Source organism: Prionailurus viverrinus, chromosome A1 (genome assembly GCF_022837055.1).
Source record: "Prionailurus viverrinus isolate Anna chromosome A1, UM_Priviv_1.0, whole genome shotgun sequence".
In the NCBI taxonomy this organism is placed as follows: domain Eukaryota; kingdom Metazoa; phylum Chordata; class Mammalia; order Carnivora; family Felidae; genus Prionailurus; species Prionailurus viverrinus.
Genome location: NC_062561.1, coordinates 180,723,103 through 180,746,788, shown reverse-complemented (window position 1 = coordinate 180,746,788; position 23,686 = coordinate 180,723,103). Strand labels below are relative to the sequence as shown.

Below are 23,686 nucleotides of genomic sequence, written 5' to 3'. Positions count from 1 at the left end.
TCTCACCCTTTCCCCTTTCATGTCTTTGCTCATATATGACTATTCAATGAGTCCTATGCTGACCATGTTATTTTATATAGCCATCTACTTCCATTCCCTCCTACCTATTCTCGGGACTCCTCCTTGCCCTGCCTTATTTTTTTTTTTTTCCTTTTTTTGCCAAGAACTTACCTTTTTTTTTTTTTTCAGTATAAGTCACTCAGTTTTTCATGTTTATTATTTATTGACTACCTCCTGTGATAGAATATGAGCTTCCTGAGGGAAGGACCCTCTACTTTGTTTAGTGATATAACCCAGGATTAAGAACAGAGCCTGGAATGTAGTAGATATTCAAAACAGTATCACTGAATGAATAAACTAATAAGCAAATTGCCTAATTTCACATGGTATGTTAAAGAGGTGGGTCTCTCTGACTCCAAGCTTTTCCATTCAACCCATGCTAGCTAATATAAGTTATTCATATGCTTGGGGAAAACCATTTATTGAAGTAAAATTTTAAAAAGCATGTTGTATTTCTGTGTGTTAACTAAAATTTAAATAAATAAAAAAAGTCAAAAGATCATTTGAGACCTCTGCTCTCCTCCCAAATGTGCCTTGAGGAAGTCTCCTACCATCTTTAATTCTGGGTTTAGGCTTCATGATTCTGAAGGTAGATCCTTGTAGCTACATCACATATGTAGGAAGGAACATATTATACTATACTGACCATTTATCTCTGAACTACAGGTATGTGAGAATAGTTGTCCATGAGGTGGGGTATAAGCCACAAAATATCTTATGGTGACTGGAATGAGAGATTGCCTTTCCAATCTTAGACCCATGAGACACTAAACTTTAGTGAGAAAAGCCTTGAACTCAATAAAGAAAGCATGCTAGTACCTTATAGTGCAGACTTTGAATCAATCAGACTTGGATTAGAGACCCAGCCTTTCCATTTTCTGGCTGTGTAACCTAAGAAAAATGACTTAATAAATAAGAGTTTCGTTTTCCTTATCTATGAAAAAGGATTCTGGCATTATCTCTTACATTGGACAGCTATAAAAGATGAATTCTATGATATAGGCAAAACTTAGTACAATAACACATGGTACACTCAATAGATGTTGGGGTGCTGGTTTATACTGTTAGTATTTGCCATTTGTTATAGTGTGATGTTAGTTGTAGAGTTTTGTAGATGTATTTTTACTAAAAGACTGAATGCTTTCTCAAGAATAAAGTGAAGATATCTATTCTCATGAATTCTATTCAACATCATATTAGAGGTACTAGCCAGTTCCAGAAACAAGAAAAAAAGCTTCTACATTAAAAAATTAGAAACAAAAATGTCTACATTCACCAATAACATGATTGCCATATAGAAAATCTCAATCTCCAAAAATCTACCAGTAGTAACATGTTATAGGATAGAGGATCCAAAAATAATTTTTTCTATTAGAAAAATAGCAATGAAAAATTAGAATTTCAAACAGCAGGGTAATTTATAATATTACCAAAAATAATGAAGTAAGTAGATGTACATCTAATAAAATTTGTACAAGAACTGTATGCTAAAGTTACAAAATATTGAAGAAACAATTTTAAACAATTTTAAAGACTTAAATACATCAGAATTTTAGATGGATAAACACAATATTCTACAGATGTAAATCTGTATATAGATTTAAGATAATCTTTTTTTAAAGAATTTTATTTTATTTTATTTTATTTTTTTCCTTCATTTATTTTTTTTAATGAAATTTATTGACAAATTGGTTTCCATACAACACCCATACAACACCCAAAAGGTGCCCTCCTCAATACCCATCACCCACCCTCCCCTCCCTCCCACCCCCCATCAACCCTCAGTTTGTTCTCAGTTTTTAACAGTCTCTTATGCTTTGGCTCTCTCCCATTCTAACCTCTTTTTTTTTTCCTTCCCTTCCCCCATGGGTTCCTGTTAAGTTTCTCAGGATCCACATAAGAGTGAAACCATATGGTATCTGTCTTTCTCTGTATGGCTTATTTCACTTAGCATCACACTCTCCAGTTCCATCCACGTTGCTACAAAAGGCCATATTTCATTTTTTCTCATTGCCACGTAATATTCCATTGTGTATATAAACCACAATTTCTTTATCCATTCATCAGTTGATGGACATTTAGGCTCTTTCCATAATTTGGCTATTGTTGAGAGTGCTGCTATGAACATTGGGGTACAAGTGGCCCTATGCATCAGTACTCCTGTATCCCTTGGATAAATTCCTAGCAGTGCTATTGCTGGGTCATAGGGTAGGTCTATTTTTAATTTTCTGAGGAACCTCCACACTGCTTTCCAGAGCGGCTGCACCAGTTTGCATTCCCACCAACAGTGCAAGAGGGTTCCCGTTTCTCCACATCCTCTCCAGCATCTATAGTCTCCTGATTTGTTCATTTTGGCCACTCTGACTGGCGTGAGGTGATACCTGAGTGTGGTTTTGATTTGTATTTCCCTGATAAGGAGCGACGCTGAACATCTTTTCATGTGCCTGTTGGCCATCTGGATGTCTTCTTTAGAGAAGTGTCTATTCATGTTTTCTGCCCATTTCTTCACTGGGTTATTTGTTTTTCGGGTGTGGAGTTTGGTGAGCTCTTTATAGATTTTGGATACTAGCCCTTTGTCCGATATGTCATTTGCGAATATCTTTTCCCATTCCGTTGGTTGCCTTTTAGTTTTGTTGGTTGTTTCCTTTGCTGTGCAGAAGCTTTTTATCTTCATAAGGTCCCAGGAATTCACTTTTGCTTTTAATTCCCTTGCCTTTGGGGATGTGTCGAGTAGGAGATTGCTACGGCTGAGGTCAGAGAGGTCTTTTCCTGCTTTCTCCTCAAGGTTTTGATGGTTTCCTGTCTCACATTTAGGTCCTTTATCCATTTTGAGTTTATTTTTGTGAATGGTGTGAGAAAGTGGTCTAGTTTCAACCTTCTGCATGTTGCTGTCCAGTTCTCCCAGCACCATTTGTTAAAGAGGCTGTCTTTTTTCCATTGGATGTTCTTTCCTGCTTTGTCAAAGATGAGTTGGCCATACGTTTGTGGGTCTAGTTCTGGGGTTTCTATTCTATTCCATTGGTCTGTGTGTCTGTTTTGGTGCCAATACCATGCTGTCTTGATGATGACAGCTTTGTAGTAGAGGCTAAAGTCTGGGATTGTGATGCCTCCTGCTTTGGTCTTCTTCTTCAAAATTCCTTTGGCTATTCGGGGCCTTTTGTGGTTCCATATGAATTTTAGGATTGCTTGTTCTAGTTTCGAGAAGAATGCTGGTGCAATTTTGATTGGGATTGCATTGAACGTGTAGATAGCTTTGGGTAGTATTGACATTTTGACAATATTTATTTTTCCAATCCATGAGCAGGGAATGTCTTTCCATTTCTTTAAATCTTCTTCAATTTCCTTCCTAAGCTTTCTATAGTTTTCAGCATACAGATCCTTTACATCTTTGGTTAGATTTATTCCTAGGTATTTTATGCTTCTTGGTGCAATTATGAATGGGATCAGTTTCTTTACTTGTCTTTCTGTTGCTTCATTGTTAGTGTATAAGAATGCAACTGATTTCTGTACATTGATTTTGTATCCTGCAACTTTGCTGAATTCATGTATCAGTTCTAGCAGACTTTTGGTGGAGTCTATCGGATTTTCCATGTATAATATCATGTCATCTGCAAAAAGCGAAAGCTTGACTTCATCTTTGCCAATTTTGATGCCTTTGATTTCCTTTTGTTGTCTGATTGCTGATGCTAGAACTTCCAGCACTATGTTAAACAACAGCGGTGAGAGTGGGCATCCCTATCGTGTTCCTGATCTCAGGGAAAAAGCTCTCAGTTTTTCCCCGTTGAGGATGATGTTAGCTGTGGGCTTTTCATAAATGGCTTTTATGATCTTTAAGTATGTTCCTTCTATCCCGGATTTAAGATAATCTTAACCGACATTCTGGTAGAAATTGACAAATTGCATCTAAAATTTATTTGTAAAGGCAAAAAAAAAAAAAAACTAGGATAGGCAAAAAAATTAGAAAAAGAACAAAGTTGGAGACTTAGACCACCTGATTTCAGAACTCAGTGTCAAGCTATAGTATTTAAGACAGCGTGGTATTGGTGAAAAAGTAGACATATAGGTTGATAGTATAGAGACAGTGTCCAGAAAAAGATCCATACATATATACACAATAGATTTTAACAAAGGCACAAAGGTAATTCAGTAGAAAATGATGGTCTTTTCAACAATTTTTGATGGAATAATTGGACATCCCCATGAAAGAAAACAAAATAAAAAACAAAAGCCCTCCACCCATACCTTGTATCATTGACAACAATGAATTTAAAGTGGATCTAGGGGCGCCTGGGTGGCTCAGTGGGTTGAGCGTCCGACTTCGGCTCAGGTCATTACCTCGTGGTCTGTGAGTTCAAGCCCCACATTGGGCTCTGTGCTGACAGCTCAGAGCCTGGAGCCTGTTTCGGATTCTGTGTCTCCCTCTCTCTCTGACCCTCCCGCGTTCATGCTCTGTCTCTGTCTCAAGATAAATAAACATTTAAAAAAATTTTTTTAAAAGTGGATATAAACCTAAAGGTAAAGTATAAAATTCTTAGAAAGAAAACCAAGGAAAAATTCTTTGTGATCTTAGATTAGGCAAATATTTCTTAGATATGACATCACATCAAGAGCATCATGTATTTAAAAAATCACAAATTAGTCTTCATTTAAATTAAAAACTTCTATTCTTCAAAACACAGTTAAAACAACCAAAAGAGAAAACCAACAACCAACTAAATTGGGCAAAGATTTGAACACTTAACCAAAGTGTATACCAGTGGTAAATGATAAATGAGCACATGAAAGGATACAAATTAAAATGGCAATGAAATATCACTACACACATATTAGAAGAAAAAATGGATACTACAAAGTTCTAGTGAGGGTCTAGAGAAAGCAAAATTCTCATATATTGCTAGTAGGAATGCAAAACAGTACAGACACATTAGAAAACCATCAGTTTCTTCATATAGTTGAATATGCATTTGGAGGTACTTAACCCCCAAAACGGAAACATATTTACACAAAACTTTGTATGCATATATATATAGTAATTTTATTCACAAACTTTATTGTCTGGAAACAACACAAATGCCTTTCTACTTGGTGAATAGGTAAATAAACTATAGTACATGTATTCAATGGAATACTACGCAGCAATAAAAAATGAATCAATACACACAACACCTTAGATAAATCTCAAATGAATTATATTGAGTGAAATCAGTCTTTCTCACTAACTTCTGTATGATTCAATTTATATGATATTCTGGAAAATGAAAATTACAGGGACAGAAAATAGATCAGTGGTTGCCATGGACTGAATGGGAGAAGGGGTTGATCAGCATGGGGCATGAGGGAATTTTTGTGTGTGTGATGGAACCATTCTATATCTTGATAACATTAGAGATTGCATAACTGTATGCATTTGTCAAATCTCATAGAACCATACACTAAAAAGAGAATTTTGCCTTATGGAAACTATATTTAATACACCTAGGTTTAAAAAAATTCTAGACTGACTGCTCTGTTTCTGCCTCTGAACTTTGAAATTATTATTGCACTGCTTTTATCCTGTATTGTTGTTGATAACGGTATTTCTTGGCTTAACTACAATATATCAAGGTATGTATTTATTTTCATTTTTATTTATCCTGCTTTTCAAATCTGAGGACTTATATCTTTTATTAGGCCTGGAAAATTTTTAGCATTATCTCTTTGAATGTTTCCTCTCCTATTCTCTCTACTCTCTCCTTATGTAGCATCTATTATAGATAAATTTGATCTTTCTCATTCCTACATTCCTTTCTACATTTTCCATCTTTTTATCATCTACTTGCATTCCAGAGAATTTCTTCAGATATATTTCTCAATTTTCAATTTTCACCTTGGTTGTGTCTGATGTTTTCTAACCAATCCCTTGCCTTTTTAAAGTTAAACTAGTTATTGAAATAAAGAATACATAAAAAATATGCAAAATATGCATAAATCATAAATGTCAGCCCAATTTCCACAAACCAAACACACTGTGAGACCACCACCCAGATCACGAAATTGAGTGTTGCCAGCGCCCAGTAAAACCCCTTTGCACCCTTTTTTCAGTCACTAGACCCCTGCCAAGGCAACCACAATTCTGATTATAACACAATAGAATAGTTTTGCTAGTCTTATGCTTAATATAAATGGAATTTTCAACCTTAACTCTTGACTTCTTTTATTCAACTTTATGTTTGTGAGAGCCATCATACCATTGTATGTAGCATTCGAATTTTCTCATTGTGGTTTACTATTCCATTGTATTAAGATATTACACATGATCCATTGTACATTTATGTAAATATGGGTAGTTTATCATTTGAGGTAACTATGAATAAGGCTGTATGAACAGTCTTGTACATGGTTTTTTTTTTTTAATATATGTATCTCTGCATTCCCATTGGGTATATATCTAGGAGTAGAATTACTGAGCTATAGGATACATCAATTTTCTTTTGATGTTGTGACAAACTGTCATAAACATAGTGGCCTAAAACAAAAATTTAATAATGTACAGTTCTGTAGATCATAAGTCCAACATGAATCTCACTGGGCTAAGGTCAAGGTTTTAGAAGGGCGGCCTTTCTTCCTGGAGGTTCTAGGAGATAATCTGTTTCCTTACCTTTTCCAGCTTCTAGAGGCCACCAGCTTTCCCTGGCTTGTGTCTGCCTTCCTCCCAGTAACTTTGATGTGAATACTTCTTGTTTTACCCATTCTCTCTTCTCATACCTTCTTCAATCTTTAAGGACTCTTGTGATTACACTGGGAACATCCCATTAATCTCTCTATTTTAAGATGAGGTGATTTGCAACCTTCATTCCATCTGCAAACTTAATTCCTCTTTGCAAGGTAATCTAACATAGGTTCTGGAGATTAGGACATGGACATCTTCAGGGATCCATTATTCTGTCTACTACAGAGAATATGCATATTTTCAGTTTCAGTTTACTATGTAATAGTTTTCTGAAGTGGCTCTATCAATTTACACTTCTATAGCAGTAGAGGAAAGTTCCAGTTGTTTGATATCTTTGCCAATACTTATTTTTTCATTTTATTCATTTCGATGATATTGGATTGGTAACTTACTGAAGTTTTAATTTGTATTTCCCTAGTTACCAATGATACTGAATATCTTTTTCAGTGCTAACTGGCTTTTGGAAAGCTTTCTTTCTGAAATGCCTCTTTGAGTCCTTCACCCATTTTTCTATTGGGTTTATGTCTTTGTTATTAATCTGTGGGAGTTCCTTTGATATTATGGATAGCAATCCTGTATCAGATGTATGTACTATAAATATCTTCTCACATCCTATGTCTTGCCTTTTCACTTTCATAGTGGTATGTTTTGACAAACAATTTCTTACTTCTAACACAGTCCAACTGTCTTTTATTGTTACTATTTTATGGTTATTCTACTTAAGAAATCTTTGCCTAAAAATATTTCCTGTTGTCATGTAGAAACTTTATTTTTATATTTAGATGTATAACACATCTGGAATTTTTTATAATGCAAGGTATAAATCAAAATGTTTCCTCATATAGGTATCCAATTGATAAAAAATTAAATTATTTAAAAGAAACCTCACTTCCTACTACATTTCAGTTTCATCTTTATCATAAAATGAGTAAACATATATGTGTGTGTCTTCTACTGACTTTTCAATTTCAAATGTAATGCTTTTCCTTTTTTTTTTTAAATTTTTTTTTCAACGTTTATTTATTTTTGGGACAGAGAGAAACAGAGCATGAACGGGGGAGGGGCAGAGAGAGAGGGAGACACAGAATTGGAAACAGGCTCCAGGCTCTGAGCCATCAGCCCAGAGCCTGACACGGGGCTTGAACTCACGGACTGCGAGATCGTGACCTGGCTGAAGTCGGACGCTTAACCGACTGCGCCACCCAGGCGCCCCAGGTTTTCCTTTTTTAAAAGGCCTGTTGATGCTTTGGATTCTGGGTCTCCCTCTCTCTCTACCCTCCTTCACTCATGCTCTGTCTTTCTCTGTCTCAAAAATAAACTTTAAAAAATTTTTTTAAGGCCTGTTGATTTTGTCTTTAAATAGTTTAAAAAAATTTTCCAATAGTACCTATATCTCTGTAAATGGCAATTCAAATATTTAAAATGTACTTTTTAATATAGTCTCTATCATATAGTTCCATTATTTCAGACTTTCAGGGCATTAATTCTCATTTTGTTATATCTGCAGTTCTCCTCACAGTGGATTGCCTCCCAGCGTAGTTTTCTTTTTTGTATGTGATCTTTTTTTCAATGAGCACCGTGTGTGTGCGTGTGTGTGTATGTGTGTGTGTGTGTGCAGTTGTGTATAAGAGTCACATGCGGCTCTCTTGGAAGATGGCGGCGTAGGAGGACGCTGGGCTCACTGCGCGTCCTGCTGATCACTTAGATTCCACCCACACCTGCCTAAATAACCCAGAAAACCACCAGAGGATTAGCAGAATGGAGTCGCCGGAGCCAAGAGCAGACGAGAGGCCCACGGAAGAGGGTAGGAAGGGCAGCGAGGCGGTGCGCGCTCCACAGACTGGCGGGAAGGAGCTGGGGCGGGGGGGCGGCTCGCCGGCCAAGCAGAGCCCCCAAGTCTGGCTTGCAAAAGTGGAGGGGCCTGACGGACTGTGTTCTGACAGCAAGCACGACTTAGCGTCTGGGAGGTCATAAGTTAACAGCTCTGCTCAGAAAGCGGGAAGGATGGAGGACAAAGGGAGGGAGAGCTGCTGAGCCCCCGGACGACAGAGCTCAGTCTGGTGGGGAACAAAGTCGCTCGCCAGCGCCATCTCCCCCGCCCACCCCCCAGCCAAAATCCCAAAGGGAACCGGTTCCTGCCAGGGAAATTGCTCGCTCCGCGCAAACACCCAACTCTGCGCTTCTGCGGAGCCAAACCTCCAGCAGCGGATCTGACTCCCTCCCGCTGCCACAGGGCCCCTCCTGAAGTGGATCACCTAAGGAGAAGTGAGCTAAGCCTGTCCCCCCTGCCGCCGTGCACCTTGCCTACCCACCCCAGCTAATACGCCAGATCCCCAGCATCACAAGCCTGACAGTGTGCAAGTAGCCCAGACGGGCCACGCCACCCCACAGTGAATCTTGCCCCTAGGAGAGGGGAAGAGAAGGCACACACCAGTCTGACTTTGGCCCCAGCGGTGGGCTGGGGGCAGACATCAGGTTGGACTGCGGCCCCGCCCACCAACTCCAGTTATACACCACAGCACAGGGGAAGTGCCCTGCAGGTCCTCACCACACCAGGCACTATCCAAAATGACCAAGCGGAAGAATTCCCCTCAGAAGAATCTCCAGGAAATAACAACAGCTAATGAGCTGATCAAAAAGGATTTAAATAATATAACAGAAAGTGAATTTAGAATAACAGTCATAAAATTAATCGCTGGGCTTGAAAACAGTATACAGGACAGCAGAGAATCTCTTGCTACAGAGATCAAGGGACTAAGGAACAGTCACGAGGAGCTGAAAAACGCTTTAAACGAAATGCATAACAAAATGGAAACCACCACGGCTCGGATGGAAGAGGCAGAGGAGAGAATAGGTAAACTAGAAGATAAAGTTATGGAAAAAGAGGAAGCTGAGAAAAAGAGAGATAAAAAAATCCAGGAGTATGAGGGGAAAATTAGAGAACTAAGTGATACACTGAAAAGAAATAATATACGCATAATTGGTATCCCAGAGGAGGAAGAGAGAGGGAAAGGTGCTGAAGGGGTACTTGAAGAAATAATAGCTGAGAACTTCCCTGAACTGGGGAAGGAAAAAGGCATTGAAATCCAAGAGGCACAGAGAACTCCCTTCAGACGTAACTTGAATCGATCTTCTGCACGACATATCATAGTGAAACTGGCAAAATACAAGGATAAAGAGAAAATTCTGAAAGCAGCAAGGGGTAAACGTGCCCTCACATATAAAGGGAGACCTATAAGACTCGTGACTGATCTCTCTTTTGAAACGTGGCAGGCCAGAAAGAATTGGCACGAGATTTTCAGTGTGCTAGACAGAAAAAATATGCAGCCGAGAATCCTCTATCCAGCAAGTCTGTCATTTAGAATAGAAGGAGAGATAAAGGTCTTCCCAAACAAACAAAAACTGAAGGAATTTGTCACCACTAAACCAGCCCTACAAGAGATCCTAAGGGGGACCCTGTGAGACAAAGTCCCAGAGACATCACTACAAGCATAAAACATACAGACATCACAATGACTCTAAACCCGTATCTTTCTATAATAACACTGAATGTAAATGGATTAAATGCGCCAACCAAAAGACATAGGGTATCAGAATGGATAAAAAAACAAGACCCATCTATTTGCTGTCTACAAGAGACTCATTTTAGACCTGAGGACACCTTTAGATTGAGAGTGAGGGGATGGAGAACTATTTATCATGCGACTGGAAGCCAAAAGAAAGCTGGAGTAGCCATACTTATATCAGACAAACTAGACTTTAAATTAAAGGCTGTAACAAGAGATGAAGAAGGACATTATATTATAGTTACAGGGTCTATCCATCAGGAAGAGCTAACAATTATAAATGTCTATGCGCCAAATACCAGAGCCCCCAAATATATAAAACAATTACTCATAAACATAAGCAACCTTATTGATAAGAATGTGGTAATTGCAGGGGACTTTAACACCCCACTTACAGAAATGGATAGATCATCTAGACACATGGTCAATAAAGAAACAAGGGCCCTGAATGAGACATTGGATCAGATGGACTTGACAGATATATATAGAACTCTGCATCCCAAAGCAACAGAATATACTTTCTTCTCGAGTGCACATGGAACATTCTCCAAGATAGATCATATACTGGGTCACAAAACAGCCCTTCATAAGTTTACAAGAATTGAAATTATACCATGCAGACTTTCAGACCACAATGCTATGAAGCTTGAAATCAACCACAGGAAAAAGTCTGGAAAACCTCCAAAAGCATGGAGGTTAAAGAACACCCTACTAACGAATGAGTGGGTCAACCAGGCAATTAGAGAAGAAATTAAAAAATATACGGAAACAAACGAAAATGAAAATACAACAATCCAAACGCTTTGGGACGCAGCAAAGGCAGTCCTGAGAGGAAAATACATTGCAATCCAGGCCTATCTCAAGAAACAAGAAAAATCCCAAATACAAAATCTAACAGCACACCTAAAGGAACTAGAAGCAGAACAGCAAAGGCAGCCTAAACCCAGCAGAAGAAGAGAAATCATAAAGATCAGAGCAGAAATAAACAATATAGAATCTAAAAAAACTGTAGAGCAGATCAACGAAACCAAGAGTTGGTTTTTTGAAAAAATAAACAAAATTGACAAACCTCTAGCCAGGCTTCTCAAAAAGAAAAGGGAGATGACCCAAATAGATAAAATCATGAATGAAAATGGAATGATTACAACCAATCCCTCAGAGATACAAACAATTATCAGGGAATACTATGAAAAACTATATGCCAACAAATTGGACAACCTGGAAGAAATGGACAAATTCCTGAACACCCACACTCTTCCAAAACTCAATCAGGAGGAAATAGAAAGCTTGAACAGACCCATAACCAGCGAAGAAATTGAATCGGTTATCAAAAATCTCCCAACAAAAAGAGTCCAGGACCAAATGGCTTCCCAGGGGAGTTCTACCAGACGTTTAAAGCAGAGATAATACCTATCCTTCTCAAGCTATTCCAAGAAATAGAAAGGGAAGGAAAACTTCCAGACTCATTCTATGAAGCCAGTATTACTTTGATTCCTAAACCAGACAGAGACCCAGTAAAAAAAGAGAACTACAGGCCAATATCCCTGATGAATATGGATGCAAAAATTCTCAATAAGATACTAGCAAATCGAATTCAACAGCATATACAAAGAATTATTCACCATGATCAAGTGGGATTCATTCCTGGGATGCAGGGCTGGTTCAACATTTGCAAATCAATCAACGTGATACATCACATTAACAAAAAAAAAAGAGAAGAACCGTATGATCCTGTCAATCGATGCAGAAAAGGGCTTTGACAAAATCCAGCACCCTTTCTTAATAAAAACCCTTGAGAAAGTCAGGATAGAAGGAACATACTTAAAGATCATAAAAGCCATTTATGAAAAGCCCACAGCTAACATCATCCTCAACGGGGAAAAACTGAGAGCTTTTTCCCTGAGATCAGGAACACGATAGGGATGCCCACTCTCACCGCTGTTGTTTAACATAGTGCTGGAAGTTCTAGCATCAGCAATCAGACAACAAAAGGAAATCAAAGGCATCAAAATTGGCAAAGATGAAGTCAAGCTTTCGCTTTTTGCAGATGACATGATATTATACATGGAAAATCCGATAGACTCCACCAAAAGTCTGCTAGAACTGATACATGAATTCAGCAAAGTTGCAGGATACAAAATCAATGTACAGAAATCAGTTGCATTCTTATACACTAACAATGAAGCAACAGAAAGACAAGTAAAGAAACTGATCCCATTCACAATTGCACCAAGAAGCATAAAATACCTAGGAATAAATCTAACCAAAGATGTAAAGGATCTGTATGCTGAAAACTATAGAAAGCTTAGGAAGGAAATTGAAGAAGATTTAAAGAAATGGAAAGACATTCCCTGCTCATGGATTGGAAAAATAAATATTGTCAAAATGTCAATACTACCCAAAGCTATCTACACATTCAATGCAATCCCAATCAAAATTGCACCAGCATTCTTCTCGAAACTAGAACAAGCAATCCTAAAATTCATATGGAACCACAAAAGGCCCCGAATAGCCAAAGGAATTTTGAAGAAGAAGACCAAAGCAGGAGGCATCACAATCCCAGACTTTAGCCTCTACTACAAAGCTGTCATCATCAAGACAGCATGGTATTGGCACCAAAACAGACACACAGACCAATGGAATAGAATAGAAACCCCAGAACTAGACCCACAAACGTATGGCCAACTCATCTTTGACAAAGCAGGAAAGAACATCCAATGGAAAAAAGACAGCCTCTTTAACAAATGGTGCTGGGAGAACTGGACAGCAACATGCAGAAGGTTGAAACTAGACCACTTTCTCACACCATTCACAAAAATAAACTCAAAATGGATAAAGGACCTAAATGTGAGACAGGAAACCATCAAAACCTTGAGGAGAAAGCAGGAAAAGACCTCTCTGACCTCAGCCGTAGCAATCTCCTACTCGACACATCCCCAAAGGCAAGGGAATTAAAAGCAAAAGTGAATTCCTGGGACCTTATGAAGATAAAAAGCTTCTGCACAGCAAAGGAAACAACCAACAAAACTAAAAGGCAACCAACGGAATGGGAAAAGATATTCGCAAATGACATATTGGACAAAGGGCTAGTATCTAAAATCTATAAAGAGCTCACCAAACTCCACACCCGAAAAACAAATAACCCAGTGAAGAAATGGGCAGAAAACATGAATAGACACTTCTCTAAAGAAGACATCCAGATGGCCAACAGGCACATGTAAAGATGTTCAGCGTTGCTCCTTATCAGGGAAATACAAATCAAAACCACACTCAGGTATCACCTCACGCCAGTCAGAGTGGCCAAAATGAACAAATCAGGAGACTATAGATGCTGGAGAGGATGTGGAGAAACGGGAACCCTCTTGCACTGTTGGTGGGAATGCAAACTGGTGCAGCCGCTCTGGAAAGCAGTGTGGAGGTTCCTCAGAAAATTAAAAATAGACCTACCCTATGACCCAGCAATAGCACTGCTAGGAATTTATCCAAGGGATACAGGAGCACTGATGCATAGGGCCACTTGTACCCCAATGTTCATAGCAGCACTCTCAACAATAGCCAAATTATGGAAAGAGCCTAAATGTCCATCAACTGATGAATGGATAAAGAAATTGTGGTTTATATACACAATGGAATATTACGTGGCAATGAGAAAAAATGAAATATGGCCTTTTGTAGCAACGTGGATGGAACTGGAGAGTGTGATGCTAAGTGAAATAAGCCATACAGAGAAAGACAGATACCATATGGTTTCACTCTTATGTGGATCCTGAGAAACTTAACAGGAACCCCAGGGGGAGGGGAAGGAAAAAAAAAAAAAGAGGTCAGAGTGGGAGAGAGCCAAAGCATAAGAGACTGTTAAAAACTGAGAACAACAACAAAAAAAAAATTAAAAAAAAAAAAACTGAGAACAAACTGAGGGTTGATGGGGGGTGGGAGGGAGGGGAGGGTGGGCGATGGGTATTGAGGAGGGCACCTGTTGGGATGAGCACTGGGTGTTGTATGGAAACCAATTTGTAAATAAATTTCATATATTAAAAAAAAAAAAGAAAAGAAAAAAAGAAAAAAAAAGAGTCACATGCAATATGAGTTTTAGCTTGACACATGAAAGTTTATTTTTCTCTCATGGAAAGTCTGCAGTTCCTTCTAAGCAGTGATCTGGCAATCCAGCTGTTTCCATCTAGTGGCTAAACTATCTCAAGGTGGAGCTGCCACTGTCATTGAGGAATGAAAAGGAAGGGCAGGAGATCTTATGCCTTCTCTTCTATGATTCAATCCGGAAGTAACCCATGTCACTTCCACTTACAATCCATTGCTTAGAAATAGTCGCATGGTCCTGACAAACCATAAGTGGCCAGAAAATTGCTGGGGAAGTGTTTCTACTTTTAAATCACTGAATACTCTTTTTCCCTCCTCCTCCCAGTTGTAGAACACATTCAAGCCCTCCCCTCCCCCAAGGGAAGCTACCCAAAGGTCTATCCAGTCCTTTCATCCAAACTCCCTCAGATCTGGACATGGTTCCTCTTTGCCTTAAGGTTGATACACCAAAAAGACAAATATCTCCTCCTCTCCCCAACACTGTGGTAGAATACCAGCAGGATAATTTCAAAGAACACATCCATTCAGAAATGGGAGAAAGGAAGATGCAGAGCAGTCTTTGGTCTATAGCCATTCTAAAATGGCACTGGGCAGATATTGAGAAGGCCCACTTCAATAGGGATTGGAACTTCTTGATTATTATTTAGTTTCTTTAGGAATGTTCTACAATATCAGCTTCTTGGAAGGCTCATTCTCCAGTTAGTGGTGTCTCCTGACTCTCCCTCATGATGGACTACATTCTAGGTTGTGTATTTTTTAATTTTTGTTTGTGAGCTGATTATCAGTAGGGATTTATGTGTGCATAAGTATGGTAGGTCAATCTTGGATACCCCAAGTTGTGGAAGTATTTCTATCATGTGTTTTCAGGGATTCATCAGTCCAATATTGCTTTTTTTTTTTTCTAAACAATTTCTCAGGTGGAGATTTGTATGTCATCCAAGTTGTGTAAATTTAGGCTCATACTTGTCCAAGCACCAAGCCCAGGGTATGATTTCTCATGGGAAATTTCTAACCTCTCTGAGTCATAGAGGATTCGGTTAAAACTTTTCTTACCCCTTCCCAACTCTCTTCCCCAGAGGTGATTCATATTTGGAGATGGCTTATATCCTTCCCATTCATGTATTTATACCTTGAGTTGTTTAAAACAACTGTAAACTATTGATCTGCGGTTTAAAGTTTATACCAATGGCATCATATTGTGGTTATTCACTGCAACTTGTTTTCTTGTAGTAAACATATTTTGAAGATTTAAATATGCTGATTAATACAGATCAGGCTCATTCATTTTAATTGCTGTGTAGTATTCCATTACCAAAAAACCCTCAAAAACTCAACATTTTATGATTTTTCTATTATTGTAAGTATAGGTTGTTTCTAGTTCTTCACTGTTATAACTTACTGATGCATGAATATTCTTTGCACACATTTGTGGAAGTTTATTTGGGCTGTATGCTTGTTTTGCAATTATTGGATCATAGGATTTGGAAATCTTTATTAAGTATTGACAAATTACTATCCTAAGTGGTTGTGCTAATTTATAGCCATAAACATTTTGATAGAGAATATGATCTTGACTTTCCTTTTTATTTTAATGTTTATTATTGAGATATAGAAGAGACAGAGTGCGAGTGGGGGAGGGGCAGAGAGAAAGTGAGACACAGAATCTGAAGCGGGCTCCAGGCCCTGAGCTGTCAGCACAGAGCCCAACGCTGGGCTCGAACCCATGAACCATGAGATCATGGCAGGAGCCAAAGTCAGACGCTTAACTGACCGAGCCACGCAGATACCCCTCTTTCTTTTATTTTTTTGAAAAACATTTCAAAATGTTTATTCATTTTTGAGATACAGAGAAAGAGAGAGCACTGGTGGGGGAGAGGCAGAGAAAGAGGGAGACACAGAATCTGAAGTAGGTTCCAGGCTCTGAGCTGTCAGCAGAGACCCTGATGCTGGGCTAACCCACAAACTGCGAGATCATGACCTGAGCCAAAGTCGGATGCTCAACTGACTGAGCTACCCAGGTGTTCCAATCTTGAGTTCAATATCCAAGTCAAAACTTGGTTTTGTTAGACCTTTTACTTTTTTTTCCATCTGATATAAAATATTCTCTCATTATGGTTTTAATTTGTAGTTACAAGATTACTATGAGGTTGAGATTTTTTTCCCATGATAATGTTTTTTCAGGTTTCTTCTGTGAATTATCCATTTTTATATTTTGAGTTAATCTTTCCTTTATTGATTTATGAAGAAGCTTTGTAATTTCTGGATATAATTATAAGTGAATTGTAAGTATTTTCTTCTAGTTTGTGGCTTGTAAAACTTCCTTAGAGTCTGAAGAAAACCTTACTTGGTTGAGATTTCTGTAGTCTCTATTTGCTAAAATGTATCATTTCTGCTTTTCCATCTTGCTACAGTGTGGTGTGGACACCATAGGAGTAGGTGACATTTCCATGTTCCTCTGGGACCCATGTAGACACTGCTCTTGAAGCTGGGTTGATTTTCCTTACTGACTTATGTCTTTAGGACTCTTGACTGTTAGTAGGATTCAGCGTTCACTGGTCACCCTAGACCTCCAGAAGCCACTTCACCTGACACCATCAGAATGAAAGCTAAAAAGATGGAGATCTAAAATGTCACAATTTCGGCGACAAATGACATGCTGCCAGGGATAGATTTCCTACATGCCTTTCACAGACTGTAAATGGTACCTAGGTCAGTATCCCTGAATGGGAAACTTTACATTTCACATAGAAAACTTACCAGCTATCAAAACCATTGTACAAGGTTTCTACTGCAACTTGTAAGGTTTAATTTTGAGAGAGCATCTCAGAAGCAGGCAAACAAATTATATTACAGTCACCCCACATATGAGCTATCTCTTGGTTGGCGAGCCTTACCTGTGCACCCCCAGGCAAAAACTGCCTTCTCTTGAAACCTCATTCTCTCTATATAAAAATTAGGAAAAAGGAATTGTTATCTAACATGTCATCATTTTTTTTCCTCTGACCCAAAATATACCCCTTTTTGTCCTATGCAATGTCTACCACTGGTTTAGTTGTGAATCTCAAACTTTGACTACCAAGTACTCTCATGAAGAGTCTCCATAAGATCTGCGACATAGCTCTAAGATACTTACAATAAATTGCAAAGCATTTATAGGGGCACATGGGTGGCTCCGTCTGTTGAGCATCTGACTTCGGCTCAGGTCATGATCTCACAGCTTGTGAGTTCGAGCCCCGCATCTGGCTCTGTGCTGACAGCTCAGAGCCTGGAGCCTGCTTCGGATTGTGTGTCTCCCTGTGGCTCATGCATCTCCCCTGCTTGCTCTCTGTCTCTCTGTCTCTCTCTCAAAAATAATAAACATATAAAATAAAATAAAATAAAATAAAATAAAATAAAATAAATAAAATAAAATGCAAAGTACTTATGAATTCTCATTATTTATCCTAAATTTTTATGTGAATTTTTTAGTCTACCCCACATTATATCTGGATTTATTTTAATGAAAACATGATGCATTTAAAATTTAATTTTTAAGTAAGTTGAAGCTGCAGAAAAAGATACTATGTTTATTCTATGATGTTGAACAGCCCAAGTTCATGTGTAAAAACACCCATGGGAGCTATGGTTAATGGAGCAAAGGCTTTCTTTAGCCATATATTTCACTACTGGCCAAACATATGTAGGACCATTCAGTCATATGGTCTATTTGTTGTCCTTTGAACTTACTACTCTATTTCTTACCTAAAGATTTTTATTGATGTCATTTTTCTATCCAGAGTATTTATCCTCCTGTTAATTTTTCTGAGAACTTGAAGACACTGCTTCTCTGGTAAGATTTCTCATGCTCACAGAGCTCATTCTTTCTGTGCTCAAAGCATTTGGTCTTTTGCTGTGAACTCAGAGCTCACTGTCTTATATTGTTGTTTCCTGTATTGCACACATTTATCACTAACTGGACTACAAGCTCCTCAAGGAAAGATCCATGTCTCAGAACTCTTTTTCTTGGACTTCATTAGGACAATCATCTCCAGCAGAAATATCTACTTTTTTTTTTTTTAAACATTCTGTAAGTATTTTTAGGCCAAGATGAGATTACCCTCATAAAAAAGAAGAAAAAGAAGGAAAGGGAGAGAAGAATTGTTTTAGTCCATTTGGCTGCTATAATGAAATAACACAGAATGGGCAGATTATAAAAAGAAAATTTATTTCCCACAGTTTTGGAGGCTGGGAAGTCCAAGATCAAATCACTTGCATGGTCACACTCTTGTGAGGTCTCTCTTCTTCCTGGTTCATAGATATCACATTCTCCCTGTGTTCTCACACATTGGAAGGGGTGAGAGAGCTCTGTGGAGTCTCTTTTATAACAGCATTAACCCCATTCTTGAGGGCTTTACCCTTAGGACCCTATCACCTCCCAAAGCTCCTACTTCCTAATACCATCACACTGGCCACTAGGATTTCAACAACCGAATTTTGAAGATACATAAACATTCAAACTACAGCAAGAATCTAACATTGATTGAGTGCTATTTGTATGCACTGTACAAACGACATTAACACACATCACACTCAGGCTTTATAACATCGCCGTGACATAGGTATCATTTTTACCCACATTTTACACATAAGAATACTGAAGCTCTGAGAGGTTAAATAACTGTCCAAAGACCACACCACTGGGATGAGACAGCTGGAATGCTGGCGCCTAATTCCCTAGCACTGGATATTAAATTCTTAATCATTAAAGGGACAGAGAAACAGGAGTTTAGGTCAGACCAGTTTAACACGGTGGGGGGGGGAGGGGGATTGGTGCAATACAAAATATTACCTGTGGTTAAAAGTAGGAGGCTGCGTTCTTTCTTGTAGATGGAACTACTATTTTCTAGTCCTTTCTAATAGAAAGGATTGTCCTAATGTGGTCCAAGAGAGACAAAGAGGACTGAGGCATGCCTAAAAAAGAAGGATGCAGTCCAGTTAGGAATACGTGTGTACAACATAGGATCCAATGATATAAGATGGTGTTCTGAGCTCAAATGGGCATCACCGAACAGCAAGAAGGCCCAAGGGAAGATGGTTAGATGGCCAGAAGAAAGGGCACTGAGAACTCGAATTCCCCTGGAATCTACTTCCTTTCTTTCTGCTGACCCCTTATGGAAACCAAACTCTCACTCAACCTGTCAGTCTGATACCACGCCTGGCCACAGCAGTCATGCCTGCTCAGCGTTCCCACAGATGGATATCGTTTTCCAGAATGGAGTGCGGAAAATGATATTTTTCTTTTGCCATGATAACATCCCCACAATTAGGGGGGAAAACAGCCAGGGACTGATATTTTACAAGGTCATGCTTCATTTTCCCTGGTTTGATACAGCCCAGGGAGGAGGGTTTGGTTTCTAAGAAGCCAGAAGATAGTCTGGGGATGACTACCTAGGAGAGTCTGTGCCCGTGGCGTTTGATAGGTCTTCTGCAGTTTCCTTAAGTGGGAGAATACAAAATTGTGCAGAGAAATGGTTTAACATGCAGCCAGTCGGGGAGGATTTGTCAGATCAATAAAGGCCAATTCTGAGTGTTCCCTGCTGGGCTTCCTAACGCCCTGGGACACTCAGCTAAACTATCTATTAAGACTATTTTCCCAAGTCATTTGTGTTAGATTATAGGCTATAAACTGCTTATTGTTGCCTGTCCGCCATAAATATAAAGCAATCATTTTTAATGCAAGCAGCTGTTGGGCTGGCTTCTCCAAGATGCTTTGCCCAGGGACTCACATTCTGCTGTTTTCTTCTTCATCAAGTGCATTTCTGATTGTTTTTCTGCTCTGCTGCATACCACACACGTGGTGGTGGTAGGGGTATAAATTTTCCTTGCAGAGCTTTGTTTGGACACATGGTTTCTAAAAATATCCAAAAGGAATTGGAGGTGCAGAGGGGCAATTTAACTTATATGCAATCTGGTGACTCAAGTCCTTAACAGTGTCTAATTTCTTAAAATGACCTTGGAAGCACCAAATCACTTTTTTCTATCCTCCAGTGATAAGATTTGGGATTTTGGATTATACATATTGATTAACAATTTCTGCAATGTACTAGGGTACCATGTTACATGTTGAGGATATAAAAGTAAGCCAAAATTGACACGGTGCCCGCTCCTTAACTCTGCCCCACCCCCAGCTTTATTGAGGTATAATTAAGAAATAAAATTGTACGATATTTAAAGTGTACAATGTGATGATTTGATAAACATACACATTGTGAAAGGATTCCCCCCCCCAGTGAGTTAATTAACACATCCAACACCTCACATATTTCTTAGCAAATTTCGATTATATGATATAATGTTATCAACCAAAGTAACCATATTATACATTAGATCTTCAGACCTTATTCATCTTATAGCTCAAATTTTTACCCTTTTACCAGCTCTCCCTATTTCCTCCACTTCCCAGCCCCTGGTAACTACTTCTCTATTTTCTGCTTCTGTGAGTTCAATCCCTTCCTTCTTATAGACTAGTAGGAGAGACAAACTGATCAAACAAATGCAACAATTGTGATACAAGTATGAAGGAAATCTAAAGAACTAATATAATGTGCAATCTAGTGATTTATGGAGATTTTTGGAAGAAAGCAACATTTGAGCTGAGGGCAAGTGGAGTTAACTCTGCAAGGGAAGAAGGATAATGAGGATAGGATTTCCAGGAAGACATAAAGGCACATCCAAAAGCTGAGAGGAGGGAATGAGCATTTTAAGAACTGAGTTAGGGTCAGGTACCAGATACAAAGAAGGAGACAAACAGCACAGTGGGGCTGCAGAGGCAGGCAGGGTCTAGATCTGGCAGGGCTGTGGGTGTCTTGTGAAGAGGAGCTTGAGCTCCACCCTGAGACCAATAGGAAGTCATTGGTGGATGTAGCCCTTACAGCCTCAGGAGGAAACTGCTGGTTTCCTTGAATCACACTTGAGGTTAAATGCTGGGGTAATTTACAGAAGGAATTCTTTTCATGGGGATGGGGGGAGTTAAAGGAACTAAGGAGGGATGTTGAGGCACCCAAGAAAAGCAACACTGAGAAGCTGTTTTTACCTCTAGGCCTGTAGAGGCAAGGGGAGGAACAGTGAGAGCTGGAGCCAGGAAAGTGAGCTGCCCTGCAGAAGCTGTGGTCATGAAATGTCACAGATAATGACAGAACTGCAGCATTCCAGTGGGATTAAATATTTCAAACTCTCCTGCCTTGTGTTCTCCAGTCTCCTGCTGGATCCTTCAATGCCTGAACCTAAATATAAGCCAGAAAGCCAAAGGAATCCATTGAGGCCAACACCCTTCTCACCCCCAACTAGGTACAAAGAAGGGAGGTACATATATATTAATACTCTTTTACAAATGAGCCAACTGAGACTCAAACAGGTTAGACAAATTGTCCAAGATCCACAGCTGTTAAGTAGAAAATCCCATACTCAAACCCAGGTCTCCCTGCCTCTAAACATCTATGGTCTTAACCACTACTCCATACTGGCTCTCACCTACTTGGCACAGCATAATGCTAGGCCTTCTTGTTTGGGGTGTTGGAGTTGGGAAGGAGAGTCTGAGGCATCAAAGAGTAGGAGGTGGTAAACAGTCAAAGATGGCAACAATCAATCCCTTCCCTCCCTGCGTGTGTACATGATACTCTTCACATCAAGAGAAGTTGTCTAATTTCCCTCTTCATTAATCTGAGCTGGCCTCAGTAACTTTATTTTAACCATCTGAAATCTGGGATTTCTGAGGCTAGGTCACAAAAAGATTTGCAGCTTGCTTTTCCATATGTTCCCTCTTAGAAGCCAGATGCCCTGCTATAAGAAGCCCACGCCACATGGAGAAGCCACATGGAGATGTTCCAGGTGCAACTTCAGCTGAGTTTCTAAGCCGAGAGCCAACAGTAAGTGCAACCCATACAAGTGAGCTGTCTTGGACATCCAGGGCAGTCGAGCCTTCAGATGACTACAGCCTTCCACCGCCATCTGATTATAACCACATGTAAGATGTTCAAGCAAGAACCACCTGGATGAGCCAGGCCAACTCAAGAACTGTGAGAGATACTAACAAATTGCTTTAAGCTGCTAATTTAGGGGTGATTTGTTATGCATTTATGGATAGTCAGAATATTGGGTAATGTTTCTGACTTCATGGAAACATTTAGACAAATGGAACATAAGCATACCACACACATTCCCTCTCCCACATAACTGTTAATAAGGAGCCTCTTTCCTGGAATCTTTCCCTCCTCTGCACAAATCCGGACCCCACTAATTCTTGAGCCCAGTCTCCTTGTTAGTCTATAAAACCTTTCCTTCCTGTGAATGCCTCAGGGTACAAATGAAAGCCAGTGAAGATGGGGAGTACCTTAGATCAAAGCTCTCTGCCTTCCCTTCCCTCCCAACTTCTGGCCATGCATGTTCTCCACCAGTATGGGGTGAGGATGTGGAACGGACTGTAGATGCTGCAGGACTCAGATGAGAAGAAGGTAAGCCAAGGTTGAAGCAAACGGAGATGTGGGCCTTGTAGGAAAGCTTTTATCCTAGAAAGGAAAGAAAACACCCATAATCTATCCTAGCCCAGGACTAGAGCTAATCCTGGGTCTAGCAGGGTTTCTCAAACTCAGCACTACTTACATTTTAGACCAGAAAATTCTTTGTTGTGGGGCTGTTCCAAACATTATAGGATATTTAGCAGCATCTCTGGCCTCTACCCACTAGATGCCAGTAGCACTTATCCACCACTTGTGACAACCACAAAAAAAGTCTCCATACTTTGCCAAATGTTTTGCAGGTGGTAAGAATGGCAAAACTGAAAAGCACTGCCACCTCCCTTATTTCTCTGAAGACTTTCCCTCTCAGATGGTGAGAAAAACCTGTGGACTTTCTACCACAACTATACTTCACCCTTCCAGCTACATGACCAAAACCAAATCCCTTCATCTAGCTCCAGCAGGCTCCCCTCTCCCCAGTCTTCCTCTGGCCAGATGGCACCCAGGCTCTCCAGGGGGCATTTCATAGAAATGACACAGTGTTTCAGGCTGAGTCCATTCTATACCCCAGGATTAGGATGATACAGGCCAGATTCATGGGTGAGCCATTAGGCAGCTGTCCAGAGCACCAGTCAATAGGGGCCACCAAAATGCTACTGGCATAAAACTAGAGTAGGGAGCCAGTCAATTCAGGTCTCCATACATGACTGCTGACAAAACTCATGAGACATAAATGGATTTGGCTGCAATTAAACACTCCCTAT

The 23,686-nt window shown here is 39.5% G+C and overlaps 1 long non-coding RNA gene across 1 annotated transcript in view; it reads left to right on the top strand.

The window, feature by feature from the left end:
• LOC125173712 (uncharacterized) overlaps window positions 1–23,686 on the top strand; it is a 95,743-nt gene that overhangs the window by 22,207 nt on the left and 49,850 nt on the right. The window contains exon 2 of the long non-coding RNA XR_007155129.1: window positions 22,234–22,334. This is a non-coding gene — a long non-coding RNA (uncharacterized LOC125173712). The remainder of the gene's footprint in view (window positions 1–22,233; window positions 22,335–23,686) is intronic.